The sequence below is a fragment of the Chiloscyllium plagiosum genome, unplaced genomic scaffold (genome assembly GCF_037043375.1).
Source record: "Chiloscyllium plagiosum isolate Xiang-an unplaced genomic scaffold, Cpla_swu_hap1 HiC_scaffold_10, whole genome shotgun sequence".
Lineage (NCBI taxonomy): Eukaryota > Metazoa > Chordata > Chondrichthyes > Orectolobiformes > Hemiscylliidae > Chiloscyllium > Chiloscyllium plagiosum.
In genome coordinates, this window is record NW_028270148.1 from 28,380,668 (window position 1) to 28,397,433 (window position 16,766).

The 16,766-nt window shown below is 41.6% G+C and overlaps 1 protein-coding gene across 1 annotated transcript in view; it reads left to right on the forward strand.

The window, feature by feature from the left end:
- The window catches only part of chrm3b (cholinergic receptor, muscarinic 3b), a 746,602-nt gene extending 731,289 nt beyond the window's left edge, over positions 1-15,313 (forward strand). Inside the window, exon 4 of the transcript XR_015758371.1 lies at positions 14,831-15,313. The gene's annotated coding sequence lies outside the window, so the exon portion shown is untranslated. The remainder of the gene's footprint in view (positions 1-14,830) is intronic.
- The last annotated feature ends 1,453 nt before the right edge of the window (positions 15,314-16,766 follow it).

Here is a 16,766-nt window from a genome sequence, read left to right on the forward strand (position 1 = left end):
GAAATTGTGTGCAAGGGTATGGGAAAGAAGCAGGAGATTGGCAATAGATCTGATACTTGTTTGAAGAGGCAGTGCAGATATGATGGGCCAAATTGCCTCCATCTACACCATAACAATCCTGTGATGTGTGGGGAAAAGAGGTGCTTTAAGTAAGATTTATGATGAGAGTTAAGCTTGCTATGGGGCAGTTCAGTGAAGAGAGGGAAGGGGAGTTGCTTTATGAGCAGTTACTATTGGAGACTGTGCCTCAGTGTCAGGAATGTTTGAAAAAAGTAAGCTTTTTTAAAACAATCCAATACAAGAAAAAAATAAGTGCATGGGAAATGGTGGAAATTTAAGATTAAGGTATGGCAGGACAGCTTGACTAAGAGGGTTGCCTATCCTTTGGCAAATGAGGATCAACAACACGTGATGTGACCTAGGTATATTTACAGGAAGTCTCACTAGTTTGAGCTCGGGTTTGGAGCTCAATCAGTGGCTGGAGTGACTGTGTTGCATCGGTGAGGTATAGAACAACATGGGTAGTACATTTAGACAGGAGGTCCAACTGCAAACTCAAGGCATACTGGCAGACTTGGAATGGATGGCTCCCAGGTAGTCGAAGAAAGCCAGGGATGTAGTGCAGTAGTTCCATGGGATTCTACTCACTAATCAGTTTTTGATTCTGCACAGTGATGAAGGTACTGGTTCTTCAGAAGAAATGGCAAGGCCAAGCCTATGCCATAATAGGCTGCCCAGATATACAAGAAAGAAGTGCTGGCAAAGCTGTTGTGAAATATATGCATAAATCAAGTCTTTGTGGGGCTGAAGCATGACATCTAGCACCTTGTACTCTATGTCCTCTGGTCATTTGCACCAGAATTCCATGAGCCTTTTTAATTATTTTCTGTAGTTCCCTAAAGAAGTTGGAAATGGTTTATTTTAATCAAAGTATGTCCTTGTTTAGTTTCTGCTCAAAGAATGGTTGCAACGCTATTAGGCAGGAACTGTGGAGCACAGATTGAGAACAGATGTTCTCAGGGAAATGCATGACAGAAATGTGGAGGTTGTTTAGGGAGCAGTTGCTACAAGTGCTGGACAGGTTTGTCCCACTGAGGCAAGGAAGGGATGGGAGGGTGAAGAAATCTTGGATGACAAAAGATGTGGAACATCTAGTCACGAGGAAGAAGAAAACTTACTTAAGATTGAGGAAGCAAGGATCTGACAGGGCTCTACAGGGTTACAAGGTAGCCAGGAACGAACTGAAGAATGGACTTGAGAGATAGAAGAAGGCATGGAAAATCTTTAGCAGGTAGGATTAAGAAAAATCCCAAGGCATTCTCACTTATGTGAGGAACAAGAGGATGGTCAAAGTGAGAGTAGGCCAATCAGGGATAGTGGAGGGAACTTGATCCTGGAGTCGGAGGAGATAGAGGAGGTCCTTAATGAATACTTTGTTTCAGTATTCACCAATGAGAGGGACCTTGTCGTTCGTGAGGACAGTGTGAAACAGGCTGATATGCTCAAACAGGTGGATGTTAAGAAGTAGGATGGGCTGAAAACATGAGAATAAACGAGTCCCCTGGGCCAGGCAGGATATACCAAATTTTACAATGGTAAGCAAGAGAAAAGATTGCTGCACCTTTGGTGATGATCTTTGCATCCTCACTGACAATGGAGTAGTACCAGATGATTGGAGGGTGGCAAATGTTATTCCCTTGCTCAAGAAAGGGAATAGGAATAATTCTGGGTATTACAGACCAGTCAGTCTTACGTCTGTGGTGGGCAAATTATTGGAGATGATTCTGAGAGACAGGATCTATGATTATTTGGAAAAGCATAGTTTGATTAGAGATAGTCAGCATGCCTTTGTGAGGGGCAGGTCATACCTCACAAGCCTTATTAAATTCTTTGAGGATGTGACAAAACACATTGATGAAGGTAGATCAGTGGGTGTGGTGAATATATGGATTTTAACAAAGCGTTTGATAAGGTTCCCATGGTAGGCTTATTAAGAAAGTAAGGAGGCATGGAATACAGGGAAATATGGCTGCCTAGACACAGAATTGGCTGTCCCATAGAAGACAGAGGGCGGTAGCAGACGGAAAGTATTCAGCCTGGAGCTTGGTGACCAATGGTGTGCCGTAGGGATCTGTTCTGGGACCTCTGTTCTTTGTGATTTTATAAATGATTTGGATGAGAAAGTAGAAGGGTAGGTTAGTAAGTTTGTCACATCCACATACATTGGTGGAGTTGTGCCTCTTGTGGAGGGTTGTTGTACATTGCAACATGACATTGACAGGATGCAGAGCTGGGCTGAGAAGTGGTAGATGGAGTGCAACTTGGAAAAGTATGAAGTGATTCATTTTGGAAGGTCAAATTTGAATGCAGATTACATGATTAAAGGCAGGATTCTTGAGCAGTGTGGAGGAAAGGAGAGACCCTGGGGTCCAAGTCCATAAATCCCTCAAAGTTGCTACCTAAATTGATAGGATTGTTAGGAAGGCATATGGTGTGTTAGCTTTCATTAGCTGGAGGATTGAGTTTAAGAGCCATGAGGTTATGCTGCAGCTCTATAAAGCCCTGGTTAGATCACACTTGGAATATTGTGTTCAGTTCTGGTCGCCTCATTTAAGAAGGATATTGGAGTTTTAGAGAGGGTGCAGAGGAGATTTACCAGGATGCTGCCTGGACTGGAGGGCATGTCTTTTGAAGCAAGGTTGAGGGAGCTAAGGCTTTTCTCATTGGAGCAAAGAAGGATGAGAGGTGGCTTGATAGAGGTGCACAAGATGATGAGGTGCACAGATAGAGTGGATAACCAGAGATTTTTTCCCATGGCGGAAATGGCTATCATAAGGAGGCATAATTTTGAGGTGATTGGAGGAAGGTTTAGGGGAGATGTCAGAGGTAAGTTCTTTACTGAATGGTGGGTGCGTGGAATGCACTGCCAGCGGTGACAGTAGAATCAGATACATTAGTGACATTTAAGCTATTCTTGGATAGGCACATGGATGATAGTAAAATGAAGGGTATGTAGGTTAATTTGATCTTAGAGTAGGATAAAAGTTTGGCACAATATCAAGTAACAAAGGGCCTGTACTGTGCTGTTCTATGTTCTATATTCTATGAATGGTGTTAAGAAATCCAGCATTGACAATAGCCCAGCACTAGTAATGTAACGGCAACAAATCATGTTCATGGAGATGCCAATGGGTTTGAGAGTCTCAGCCACTCTTTGACTCATGCAGCAGGTCCAGCTGCATCCATGCAGCTTCAATATTGTCGTTGCAGCTCAGTAACCATTTTTATTTTGGTTTTGGTTGCCGTGGGGCCTCCTCCTGTGGGAGGCCAGGGCCCCGTTTATCTCCATCCCCACTTCGTCTCAGATGGCGGTGTCAGAAGACAAGCCAGATCGCCATCAGTCAGTGTCCAGCATTGGAGGGTACACAGGACCCACACAGCATGACTATCTCCAGCTCTCAGAGGCAGCACATATGGAAACAACGTCACCGGTGGTGACAGAATTGGAGCACATTGTCAGGACCCCAGGGAACAATGTTGGATGGCAGCAACTGGAGGAGCAGGGATTGCAAAATCTACCTAGAGGGAAAGACGAACTTGTGGAGCTGTTTCGGCCTCAGTAATATCAATTTAGTGTTAATTTATTCAGTATTTTACCATTTGTACAATTTATTCAGTAACTTATTCTGTAATCCAAGATGGCATCAGATGTGGTGACATTTTTAACATTTCACTGTACCTACATACAAGTGACAATATTAAATAAATCCAAAGGGAATGGCGTATTCCCTGCAACATTCTGGTGGGCAGGGAGAGCTTTCATTCATGGTTATTTGGAACAAGATTGGCTTCGGGGAGAATGCGGGTAAGTGGAGTTGAAATGCCCATCAGCCATGATTGAATGGCGGAGTGGACTCAATGGGTCGAATGGCCTTACTTCCGCTCCTATGTCTTATGGTCGTATGGAGTTGCCACAGTGTGCCTCGCAAAACCTAGCAACACATCCTGACACTATTATACATCTGGGACTTTTATTATGACACATTCTCTGTTCCTAAGCTGGTAATGTTTTACAGCTGTCTTTTAAGAAAGTCAGTGTCTAATATACAGTTGACAATAACATTTTGGGTTCAAGGTAATACAAGCTAGGATTGCCAGCTATCAATGACACATCCTCTTACCAATTTTGCACTTCAAAAGCATCATCACTATTGGTCTGTTTTTCAGCCATCCACTTGATGCCTTCCTCACTGATATTTCTTAATCTCTGCACTACTTATAACTCTACTCGCATATATTCATCCTTCAGTTAAAATATCATTGTCCTGAAATAATTGTTATTTACTTGTGCACCAAAGAGATTTCAGTAGAGCAATTAAATAAGTTGTTAATGGAAACAAATGAAGACAAATTCAGACATGGGATTTGACATTAACTTATATACCTAACCTCAATAGAAAGCAATGTTCTTTTCCATATTGGGAAGTACTAATTTTCCAAAAACCATGTATTTTATATTTACTTAAATTGTCTTCATTTGTTTCCATTACATAGTATTTACACATTACATAGTAATGTGTGTTAAATCTCAGTTAAGAAGCTTTTAAAGTAATGGATCTTGGCATTAAACGTCCCTTAAATTGGAAATGTCTGCTCTTTCAGTTCCTTAAGGATTAGTCCATGACATGGATGGAGACAAATTCATACTTTTGAAATTTCAACCAGCTTCCTAAATGTTTAATCTTATTTCAAAGTCCGGATAACAGTGCTAAGTCTACCAGAAAAAGAACAGACTTGCTTCCTGTTTGAACTGAGCTTGTCCTCTACCAGTGAACGATATATGTTAGGATAATCTCAGTGTCAGGAATAGTTCAGCAGTTGAAGTATGATTCAGAATTTCCAGAGTGAAGTTCTCAATGAATCTGTGGTATGCAAGATTCCAATCCATGCTGATTTTATTATTATCTGCTACTAAAATTGACCAGATCACCAGCTGATATTCTGCCTGAATCCTATTGTATTTCATCTTATTTGTTCTTTAGACCAGGCCATGCACATGAAATTAGTGGGGTCCTCCCCTAAATAATAGGTTGAGTTCAAAGATCTATTTGGCTGCTGCAGGGTACCTATCAGATGAAGACAGCCAGAAGTAGATCTGGAACCAGTAAGTATTTCACTGTGGGACCAGCACCAGAAATACATCTGCGGACCCCACCATGGGATTTACTTTCCTTCTGGAATACATCTTGAAAATGCAAAGTATGTATGTTTTCGTTTAGTGCCAGGAGGTGATTCCACTCATTCCAGTCCAGCTTCCAAACTGACCTGCCAGCCAGCCTTTATGTTATTTCTATTCTGGGAGGAGAGCTGTTCAGTGGAGGGTGAGGTCAGAAAGTTAAAATCAAACAGGTAGCTGCTAGATTTGCACATGTTCAGCTTTTCTGCCCATTCCCTGCCCAAATACTCCTCCCAGTTAAGGTTTCTCCTGTCTCTGTGAGGAAACCACTGCAATTCTCTTCTGCTAACTTTACCAGGCAAATCAGACACATTTTAGCACATCATAAATTTGAACTTCTCATTTCACTCACAATACCTCTTCAGTGATTCCAGGTCATGAACGTTCTTTGTTCCTCACGGCCTCTATCTTCTCAATTCTGGCTGTTGGCAGATACACAGCTGCCTCCTACTAGTATTTTCATCTGTCTAACTAGTTTTATAAACAGTGATAAACCTAAAACAATAAATTGTCTCTCTGTAATCTATACCCTGGCAACATGGCACACCTGAGATGACCCACAAAACATATCCATTGATCTGAAAGGTATATGGATACTTTAAGCATTTTCCTTGTTTATCAGTTGTTTTTCAAGCATTTTTTGACCTTGGAAATTATACATTTAAGTCACATTTCTAATGAAGACAGGTCACCTTTCCTGAGACTTGCAGACTTTAATTCTCCAGCTAAGCAGGCCTACATAGACTTCTATGGTGCTTGTCATTCTAGCTCTAACCTTGCAGACACATATGGAAAACCTTTGATGCTTAAACACCTTGGGTAATTTGGAAACTTTTGAATTCCAGTTACATTACATTTACAAATTTAAATTCTCCAAACTAAAGTTTTATTCCTAAAATATTTAATCATGAAGTGAAACATTTTCAGAACACTAGTAAAAAGATGACACTTGTAGGTGCCCTGACTCCTCAAAATTCAATGATCTGAGGTTGATAGGGAAATTTTCCTATCAAACAACAAGGCAAAATTACAAATTGTCTTCAGCGGCTGTTTACTGCCGGCTTCAGTATGAAATAACTGCACAGAGGCTGGTGTCCTGTCACCCAGTCACTCTTTATTTACATATGCACAGTACGTGAGCTCTGACCCATCAGCTCAAAGCCAGTCCCTAGAATGAGGTGACTCTCTGAATCTTCTGTATATGTTTATTAGCTAGGACTCCCTGATTGGCCCAGGTTAGCAATCCCAATCAAGAATCTCATAATCAATGAGATCCACTTGACCCTCATTTCAATCAGTACAAGTAATCCTTTCAGAGTCCAATCACATCCACCTCCAATTGACTGCTGCTGTTATCACTGCATATAGGCTCCCACAAATTCAAGTAAACATGGCAGTGCCAATGATTTCATCAGGTCTACACTAAATTTAGTCTACACTTAATTTAGACTACCATGTTATTAGATTTCTGAAAGAAGTAGTTGTGAAAATGGCCAGGGGCCTGACTGAATTACAAACATGTCACAAATTACCAGCCACCATGTGTATTACTTGCGTTCCCTGTTTGCCCCGCGAGCTGAATTACAATCTTGCATATGTAACTACACCTTATAAACATTTTGACAAGTCACCACCCAATAAAGCTAAGCCTTGTGAAATGTTTGGGTTGAATTCAAATTCGTTCTATTCCGATAGTCAAAGGTAATTTTGAATGACAGAGGTTCTGTATGGAAGCTAGCATCTAATGGAGCCCCTCAGGGATCTGCAGTTGCATTTTACACTTTGTGTCTCTGATCTGGATGAAGACATCATGGAAACAGTCTGCAATTGGTGCTGCCAGCACCACACAGTTCCACTCTGATCTCCAGCAATCGCAGTCCTCACTTTCTCCTAATTGTGTAGATAATACAAGCACCTGTGTGCTGAGGTTAGATTAGATTCCCTACAGTGTGGAAACAGGCCATTTGGCCCAATAAGTCCACGCTGACCCTCCAAAGAGTAACACACCCAGACCCATTTCCCTCTGAATCATGCCCCAACAGTATGGGTAATTTAGCATGGCCAATTCACCTGGTGTACACATCTTTGGACTGTGGGAAGAAACCGGAGCTCCCAAAGGAAACCCACACAGACACAGGGAGAATGTGCAAAGTCTTTGGACTTTGGATAACAAAAATGGATTACAGACAGATCTACATGCAATGGGAAAATTTCATCTGAAATATTGTAACACAAAGAGTTGCGTTTTGAAGTTATTGAACAAAAGAAATACCTGAATATGTGACTTTGTGAAGGTTCCCATTGTTGTCATAATGGTGAGACAAAACCAAATAGATTATTGGTATATATCGTTAGGATGATTAGACTTGTGACTAGCCAAAGTTAAAGATCAGTTAGAATTCCATGTTGATTTGTTCCCCTCAAACTGTTGGTGAAATAGAGCGTTTGGAAACTTAAAAATCTTTAATTGCCACAATAAAATTGAGTCTTTTTATCCTGAAGACTCTAAGAAGACTTGACTGAGATCTTTTACAGAGCATCACAGACATATGGAAAAAGGCACAGACAAATGTAGTGAGTGTTGATTGGCTGCAAATATTCAAAGGGGAACTTCATGAGTTTTTGCATGTGACCAATAACTCAATAGCAGTGAATATTGAAGCTCCCTGTTAATCTCCCTGTAATAATATCTGCTTAGAAATATGGATCTGATTGAAGCTGAAGTAAGTATTACAATTGCATAAAGTTAAAAATCATACAATACTAGGTTACAGTCCAATGGGCTTATTTGAAAGTACAAGCTTTCGGAGCACTGCTCCTTCATCAGGCAGCTAATGGGGCTTGTACTTTCAAATAACCCTTTTGGACCTGAACCTGATGTTGTGTGATTCTTAACTTTGTCCACTTCACATTATAATTAGGTAGTACACATGTAGGTATGTTTTCAAAATAAAGATTTAGATGGGATTTAGGTCGAAAAAACTTCATCACCATTAGCAGGAAAAGAATATACCTAAAAGGGGAGATAAAGGTGACACATTTATGTTATTAGTAAATTCAGTGCTCAATGCAGGCAACAAAAATACAATAAACATAGCTTAATCAACAAATAAGGAGAGCTAGGAAGACACAATGCACCTTCACACCTGTGCGTGAAAGTAAAATGTTAATTATAGAAGAAATGGAGAACTATGCAACTGGTAAGAATGCCAAAGATCATTATTGCATTAATATCATTAAAAAACCAAGAAACGTGAAACATGTTTACATATGATAAATGTTTAATGAAGAATTATATTATGATTTAAAGTATAAGGGAGAGTTGAAAGGAATATCCAGATATAAAAATGAAACATCTGTACTTAGAAGCCTTTAACAAAGGGAAAGATGATAGGTGTATAAATCAACACAAAGAAATTTACTAGATAAAGATTCAAAACCTTTACTGAATAATTAAGGAATAATGTTAAATGGTTTAGCATCACATGAAAATGCGAGGAACCTATTCAGAGGGTTGACCCTCACATTTGAAAAGCAGGAGCTGGGTGTCTGGAAATATAAATTTAAGCCACTTTCAGAAATTTCAGAAATATTAGAAACCCTCAGTTTACTGGATGGATGCTATGCTTTGGCAGAAGGACCTTACATGGTGGCCTTTCTCCGCTGCACCTTGGCAGCAGCTGCCCCAGGCTTCAGTGCACCCCTCAGCACATAGTCCTGGACCTTGGAATGTGCCAGTCTGCAACACTCAGTCAGGTTCTGGATTAGTGGTGCTGGAAGAGCACAGCAGTTCAGGCAGCATCCAAGGAGCTTCAAAATCGACGTTTCATCAGGAATAAAGGCAGTGAGCCTGGAGCGTGGAGAGATAAGCTAGAGGAGGGTGGGGGTGGGGAGAAAGCAGCATAGAGTACAATGGGTGAGTGGGGGAGGGGATGAAGGTGATAGGTCAGGGAGGAGAGGGTGGAGTGGATAGGTAGAAAAGGAGTTAGGCAGGTAGGACAAGTCTGGACAAGTCATGGGGACAGTGATGAGCTGGAAGTTTGGAACTAGGGTGAGGTGGGGGAAGGGGAAATGAGGAAACTGTTGAAGTCCACATTGATGCCCTGGGGTTGAAGTGTTCCTAGGCGGAAGATGAGGCGTTCTTCCTCCAGGCGTCTGGTGGTGAGGGAGCGGCGGTGAAGGAGGCCCAGGACCTCCATGTCCTTGGCAGAGTGGGAGGGGGAGTTGAAATGTTGGGCCACGGAGCGGTGTGGTTGATTGGTGTGGGTGTCCCGGAGATGTTCCCTAAAGCGCTCTGCTAGGAGGCGCCCAGTCTCCCCAATGTAGAGGAGACCGCATCGGGAGCAACGGATACAATAAATGATATTAGTGGATGTGCAAGTAAAACTTTGATGGATGTGGAAGGCTCCTTTAGGGCCTTGGATAGAGGTGAGGGAGGAGGTGTGGGCGCTGGTTTTACAGTTCCTGCGGTGGCAGGGGAAAGTGCCAGGATGGGAGGGTGGGTTGTAGGGGGGCATGGACCTGACCAGGTAGTCACGGAGGGAACGGTCTTTGCGGAAGGCGGAAAGGGGTGGGGAGGGAAATATATCCCTGGTGGTGGGGTCTGTTTGGAGGTGGCAGAAATGTCGGCGGATGATTTGGTTTATGCGAAGGTTGGTAGGGTGGAAGGTGAGCACCAGGGGCGTTCTGTCCTTGTTACGGTTGGAGGGGTGGGGTCTGAGGGCAGAGGTGCAGGATGTAGGCGAGATGCGTTGGAGGGCATCTTTAACCACATGGGAAGGGAAATTGCGGTCTCTAAAGAAGGAGGCCATCTGGTGTGTTCTGTGGTGGACACTCAGTCAGGGTCAACTCTATCACCTGTTGCTGCAGCTAAATGCCAAGAATTTAGTTGTAAATATAGAGAAAGTCAAGCCACAATGCTTGTTGCCTTCTCTGTAAATAAAGTGGATGTAGATCTGAACAACTTCATTAACCATGTACGTACATGAAGATTTCTTTCTATGAATATACTTTTGAAACCAAACAAAATGTAGAAACCTGGGGGTAATATGACTATATATGACTAATACCTCCCAAGAGGTATTTTATCCAACTGGAGAAAAAAATCTTACTCGTTCAGGGCTTTAAGCTAAAACTTTAACTTAAATATTGATGGATATTCTAAGATATTCTTAGATATACTATTCACAGTTATTCTTAGATTTTCCTAGATCTTATTAAAATTTCTTGAATAATTATAAATACCATCAAGCTGAATTCAGTTGGGTGCGTGGGTTTCCTCCGGGTGCTCTGGTTTCCTCCCACAGTCCAAAAACGTGCAGCTTAGGTGAATTGGCCATGCTAAATTGCCCGTAGTGTTAGGTGTAGGGGATGGGTCTGGGTGGGTGCGCTTCAGCGGGTCGGTGTGGACTTGTTGGGCCAAAGGGCCTGTTTTCACTCTGTAAGTAATCTAATCTAAGTAAGTTAGATTTGGTATTGCATCTTTTTAGCACAGCCTTATACTTATCAACTTAAAGTGTGTTGCTCATTAATTTCTGTAAATGAAATTGTAAAGTTAGTGAACTGCCTCATTTGTGTTTCTCAATTATAACTGAAATGAGCCCTAATACTTTGTACACTTCTTGAAATCTGTATGTGTATCTTCTGAAGAGAAAAAGTCCCAAACCTTTAAAATATTTGTGATGTTTATAGCATAGCTGAGGTTTATTAAAATTAAGCAGGCTATTTGGAGGACAGTAACATTTTTGGACAGCTCCTTCCCCTGAAGGATGGTTATATAAATCTTACAAACAAAAATGTCAAGTGTTTGTGATTTTAGCTAGCTTGAACTGGGGAGATAGACATTTTCATGGAAATACACACGACCCAAGTTAGCTCGAAAGATAATTTATAGCCAGTATGGTCAACCAAGATTTATTTGATCAACTTTTTGGCTCAGAGAGAATTTTCTGAGGTTTTTCTCTAATGTTTTTCTTCTACGAGGGGCTTGAATTTCTGGTGGAAGGGAAATAGGACTTCAGGGTTCACTATATGCACAAGACCCCCACTTGATGAGTCAACAGTGGTTTTATTTCAGACCTTTGTTCTTCATTGCCTAACTATTCTATAAAAGGTAAAATAGCTATCTTTAAGGTCAGGTTTCTAGACTCTAAATTTCATGCTTCTCCAGTCTTTCCTCTTAAATCTTTTTTTTCCATTTCTAGTACAACCTCATGGGTGTTTGTACACTATCTTCCATACTTCTTTTTTTCAAATCTTTCACAGAGTGTGCACATCAACATTTATCACCAACTCTCATCACCTTTGACCTTTGTGGCTTGCTAGTTCATTTCAGAGAGCAGTTCAGAGTCAACCACATTGCTATGGATCTGGAGTCACATATAGGCTAGACATGGTAATGATGGTAAATTTCCTTCCCTAAAGGTGATGAGTAAGCCAGATAGATTTTTACAACAGTTAATGATATCTGTGGTCACCATTCATGACAGTAGCTTTATATTCCAGATTTATGAATGGAATTAATATTCCATCAGCTATTGTGGTGGGACTGAACCGCTGATCCTAGAGCCTGAGTCTGAACATCTGGATCACTTGCCAGTGCTGTTACATCACCATTTCATTTGTGAAATTTGATGGTGACATCCTCTGACTTATTTTACCATGTTTTTCCTGTACTGTTTAATATTCTCTTGAAGTTATAGTTTCTGCTCTGCATTGGTATAGCATTTTATGTGGTGTCTACTAAGACTCCTAACTTCACCTTTTTCCACATCTATCTTAACATCATTCCTGAATATGTGTGTTGTGTTCTGATGTGAAAATGCTTGTATTTGCCATGGTAAATTGCCATCTATTGTAGTTTTGTCACTGTCTAGTTTTTCTCCAGAAGAAGAAGTCACATTCATATCTCACAAGAATCAGTCAGTCAATGACCATCTCCAACAAGAGAAAGGATAATCATTTATCTTTGATATTTTGCTACATCATCCCTAAATCCTCCATTATCAACAATCCCGGTTAATAACATTCACACAAAACTGAATTAATCCTGCCATATCAATACTCCAGCTACAACAGTAGATCAGAGACTGGGAATTCTGTGGTAGATAACACACCTATTATGTCTCCAAAGCATATCCATTACCTACAAGAGTTATGTCAGAGTGTGATAGAATTCACTCAATTTGCCTGAATCAGTAAAGTTGTATCAACACTCAAGAGGCTCACTATCATCCAGACAGACCAACCGACATGATCAGCACCCTATGAACACCTTAATTTTCACTGACTCTACCATTGTTGCACACTAGCAACAGAGTATACTCCATACAAGATGCACTGCATAAACTGAGCAAAGCTCTTTTATCTGAAGTTTCCAAACACAGAACTTCAAAAATCTGGGGGAAAAAAAAGGGCAGTAGACTCACCAAGTTACCAGCTGCATGTTCCAGTCTTAACCACACACCATTCTGATATAGATCTCGATCATTGTTCCTTTACTGTGGTTGGGACAAGAACCTGGAATTCCCTCTCTAATAGTGCTGTGAATGTCCATGCATGTGGACTATTGTGATTCAAGCACGTGACTCATCACCAACTTCTCCAGGTCAGTTAGGAACACTCGCCTAGCCAGTGACACTCATAAACAGCAGAGTTCCTAATAATATTATGTGCCTACACATAAATTATTTTCACTGATTATTATTTCAAAAGTATTACTGAAGGTTATTTTAAAAATTATTGCAGCACCTTTATGGGATGGAGCTCAACTGATATTCCTCCCAAAACAAAATGGCAGGACATAAATCATGAAGTGTAGGCAGGCATTTGTTACACTCATTTTCTGCCCCCCAGTGGTTGAACTCTCACCCTAATTATGTTTTTGACTTGAGTTCTGGAAACACACTTCCCTGCTGGGATGCTACTAAATTTCAGATAAAAGTTTGAACTGAAGATCAAAAGTTCCAAAATCCCTCTGATCTGCAGGTGAGCAAACATGCAGTCCACTAGTCTCTCTCTTTCCAAGGCAGCCTATCAGAAACGTCAGCATCGTTCTACACTCAACAGCATTTGATTACACTCACTTGAGACGATCTGTGTTCAGTCAGTGTTCCAACACTTTCATTCAGTCATCACTGATAGCTTGTAGTGATCTATTGAAATCAATTACCACTAGATGAATCTCACAGCTGCAAGCTTATCAATGCAACTTTTTTTAATTTCAGGTGTTCAATGATAATCATTAGAAATTACCCGAAAAGAAAGTAAGATGAGACAAAAGCTGAATCAGCCTCTAGCAATGGAGGGAAGGAAAATTGAAGGATCAGATCTTTTTGTTTCTAAATCCTATCCAAAAGCTGAAATTGTTTAAAAAGAAAAGAAAGAACTCAGACAAACACTGGACACTTCTTCTAAGTCTTGGTTGTGAGTGTAATGGTTTAACTAGACAAATCATGATCATTATAGTATTAATTATACTGGTCGTTGTAATGACTATAATTAGTTTTTATAATATGACACAGTATTTTTATGGTGATTTTATCATTGTCCTTCCCCATCCCCAACCCCTCCATCTTGTCTCTCCTCACCCACTTTCCTTCCTGAGCTTATCTTCCTTCTTCCTCTTCTCCACTTTATTATCTGCTCATTCCTTCCGACCAAACCCCACATCACCCTGCACCCCCGCTCCACTCCAGCCACACCCTATTCCCTCTCACCCTCTGCTCCCTGCTTTGCCCTCCAATATTTGGCCCGCCCACTTGCTTTTTCCACTCTGGTTACAAGCCCACACAACTACCTCCACTTTCCTCGATCTGCTCTTCTTCCCCCTTTCCCACTCGGAAACTTGCAACTTCCTTCCCGTCTGCTCTCCTCTTTTCCCCCTCCCCACATCTCTCTTCCCTCTTCCCCTTTTCTTCCTGATCTTCCCCCTTACACCACACTGTTCCCCAATACCCTTCTCTACTCAACGTCTTCACTTCCTGCTCTCTTCTCCCATTATATTCCTCAGCTCTACCTGCTCCAACTTTATGCCCTCTGGTCTCTCTTTCCCTCTTGCCTGTTCCCAGCATCTGTCCACTCCTTTCAGGTTCTCCACCGATTGGATTAAGAAACTGCTGTATTGGCAATTTTTGGTTCATGCTGGAAAGTGAGCCCGGGCAGGTGATCTGTGTGGAGGAGAAGCAATGCAGGGGAGGTGCCTAAGATCCGGATGGCTAGCAGAGGTATTGAGAGGTCATTGAGTGAGGAACAGTAATAGTCACCCTAACCTGGGACAGGAATGTGTATCACCCGATCTGGTAATGGGAAGGGGTCTTCCTCTGAGCTTGGGAAAGAGACAATGGGAGGGAGTGCAGCCACAAGTCCTGTTATAGGGGGGGAGGTGTACAGTCACACAAGCCTTGTCCAGTGAGTTCCCACAGGCCTGAAGGCACGAGCCTGAGATTTGTATGGTCTCAACTCCTGGCACTATAAGAAGAGGATTGATGGAGATTTGCAAGCGTGGCAGCTTCTGAAGGCTTTGCTGAGTGATAGAGTTCTTGTTTATTTTTTATTCACAATACATTTTTACCTTTTTCTCCTCTTTATCTTCAGATGCAAACCCTGCTGGTATGTCTGGTGACCAGAAGCAGTATCACAGCCTGTGCATTGAACAAGACTATGTACACAAGCCAATGAGACTAGGAAACTTGATCAGCACAGACATGTTGGGCGAAGGGCATATTTCCGTGCTGTATGATTCTATGACCCTGGTCTATGTCACTATATCCACTGTGCGAGTGCTTCCAGATCCTGGAGCAACCTTGCGATGATGTCACAGAGCTGTGCATCACTGAGTATGAATGACTACTTGACTCATGCTATGTATAAGAAGATTTAACACAATTTAGCATGATAGCTGACTGGATGGAAAAGTCTCCTCCTATCTTGTGTGGCATCATTAAATTAGACGTCACTAATCTGTCATGTAACTTGCAGAATGTAGCCAAAGGCAGTGCAGCCTAGCCCCTGCCTGAGGAGTTGATGCTGCAGTAGAAACTGAAATGGCAGACACCACTCCAAATGTCCCCTTCCCCCAAAGGCATACAGGATCCACATTTATATTTATATTTATATCCTGGCAGATTCAGAACACTCTGGAAGACAACATAACTATATATTTGTAAAAGTAAATGCTGTGGATGCTGGAAATCTGAAACAAGCACAGAGAATGTTGGAGAAACGCAGCAGATCTTAGCAGCATCAGTGGAGAGAGAAACAGAGTTAATGATTTGAATCCACTATGACTCTTGTTCAGAACCGGTCCATTTAGGAACCAATCAGAGAGTTGTCATTCTAATGACTTCTGGCCTTCACAATTGATTTTGATTGCACAAGCCAATCAGCTGGGCAAACCTTGCTCTGCACATGCAACTGAGGATGGCAACCTAGACATCTTCCTTCACTGCTTAGAATCATAAAGTCATAGAGCTGTACAGTACGGAAACAAACCCTTCAGTCCAACTCATTCATGCCGACCAGATATCCTAACCTAATCTAGTCTCATTTGCTAGCATTTGGCCCATATCTCTCCAAACCCTTCCTATTCATAAAACCATCCTGATTCCTTTTAAATGTTGTAATTGTACCATCTTCCACCACTTCCTCTGACAGTGGGCGGCACGGTGGCACAGTGGTTAGCACTGCTGCCTCACAGCGCCAGAGACCCGGGTTCAATTCCAGAGACCCGGGTTCAATTCTCACCTCAGGCGACTGACTGTATGGAGTTTGCACATTCTCCCCGTGTCTGCGTGGGTTTCCTCCGGTGCTCCGGTTTCCTCCCACAGTCCAAAAAAAATGTGCAGATTAGGTGAATTGGCCATGCTAAATTGCCTGTAGTGTTAGGAGCAGGGGTAAATGGGTCTGGGTGAGTTGCGCTTCAGCGGGTCGGTGTGGACTTGTTGGGCCGAAGGGCCTGTTTCCACACTGTAAGCAATCTAATCTAATCTCATTCCATACATGCACAACCCTCTGTGATAAAAGGTTGCCCCTTAGGTCCCTTTTAAATCTTTCCCCTCTTACCAAGCTTGACCAAAGCAATAATATAAATACAGCTCATAATCAGTTTCAGTTTTTTTTCTTTTACAAACAAATGCAGCAATTCCTTCCACAGTCCTCAGTGTGTAGCAGAATCCTTTTCCTATTGGGGTTGACATTCCATAATACAGAAAAATAACTGGCCTTTTGAGTATAATTGTGATTACAGATAGCACAGGGAAAGACCAAAGCAGAACACAATACACCACAACCCTGGAAAGGAAGAGTCACGTGAAAACATTGATAGGAACACACAAAAAAGATAAATTAATCTTTACCCAAGATCCTTACCCTTAAGTCAGAATCTGGTATATCTATGATTACCATATTTAGCAGTATTTATGTTTGACATTAGATAAGTAGTGCTACTTTGACATGCAAACATGAAAATATTTATTGATTCTGCCTTCTTTTCAATCAATCCATCACAAACTCACATTGTGGCATTAAGCCA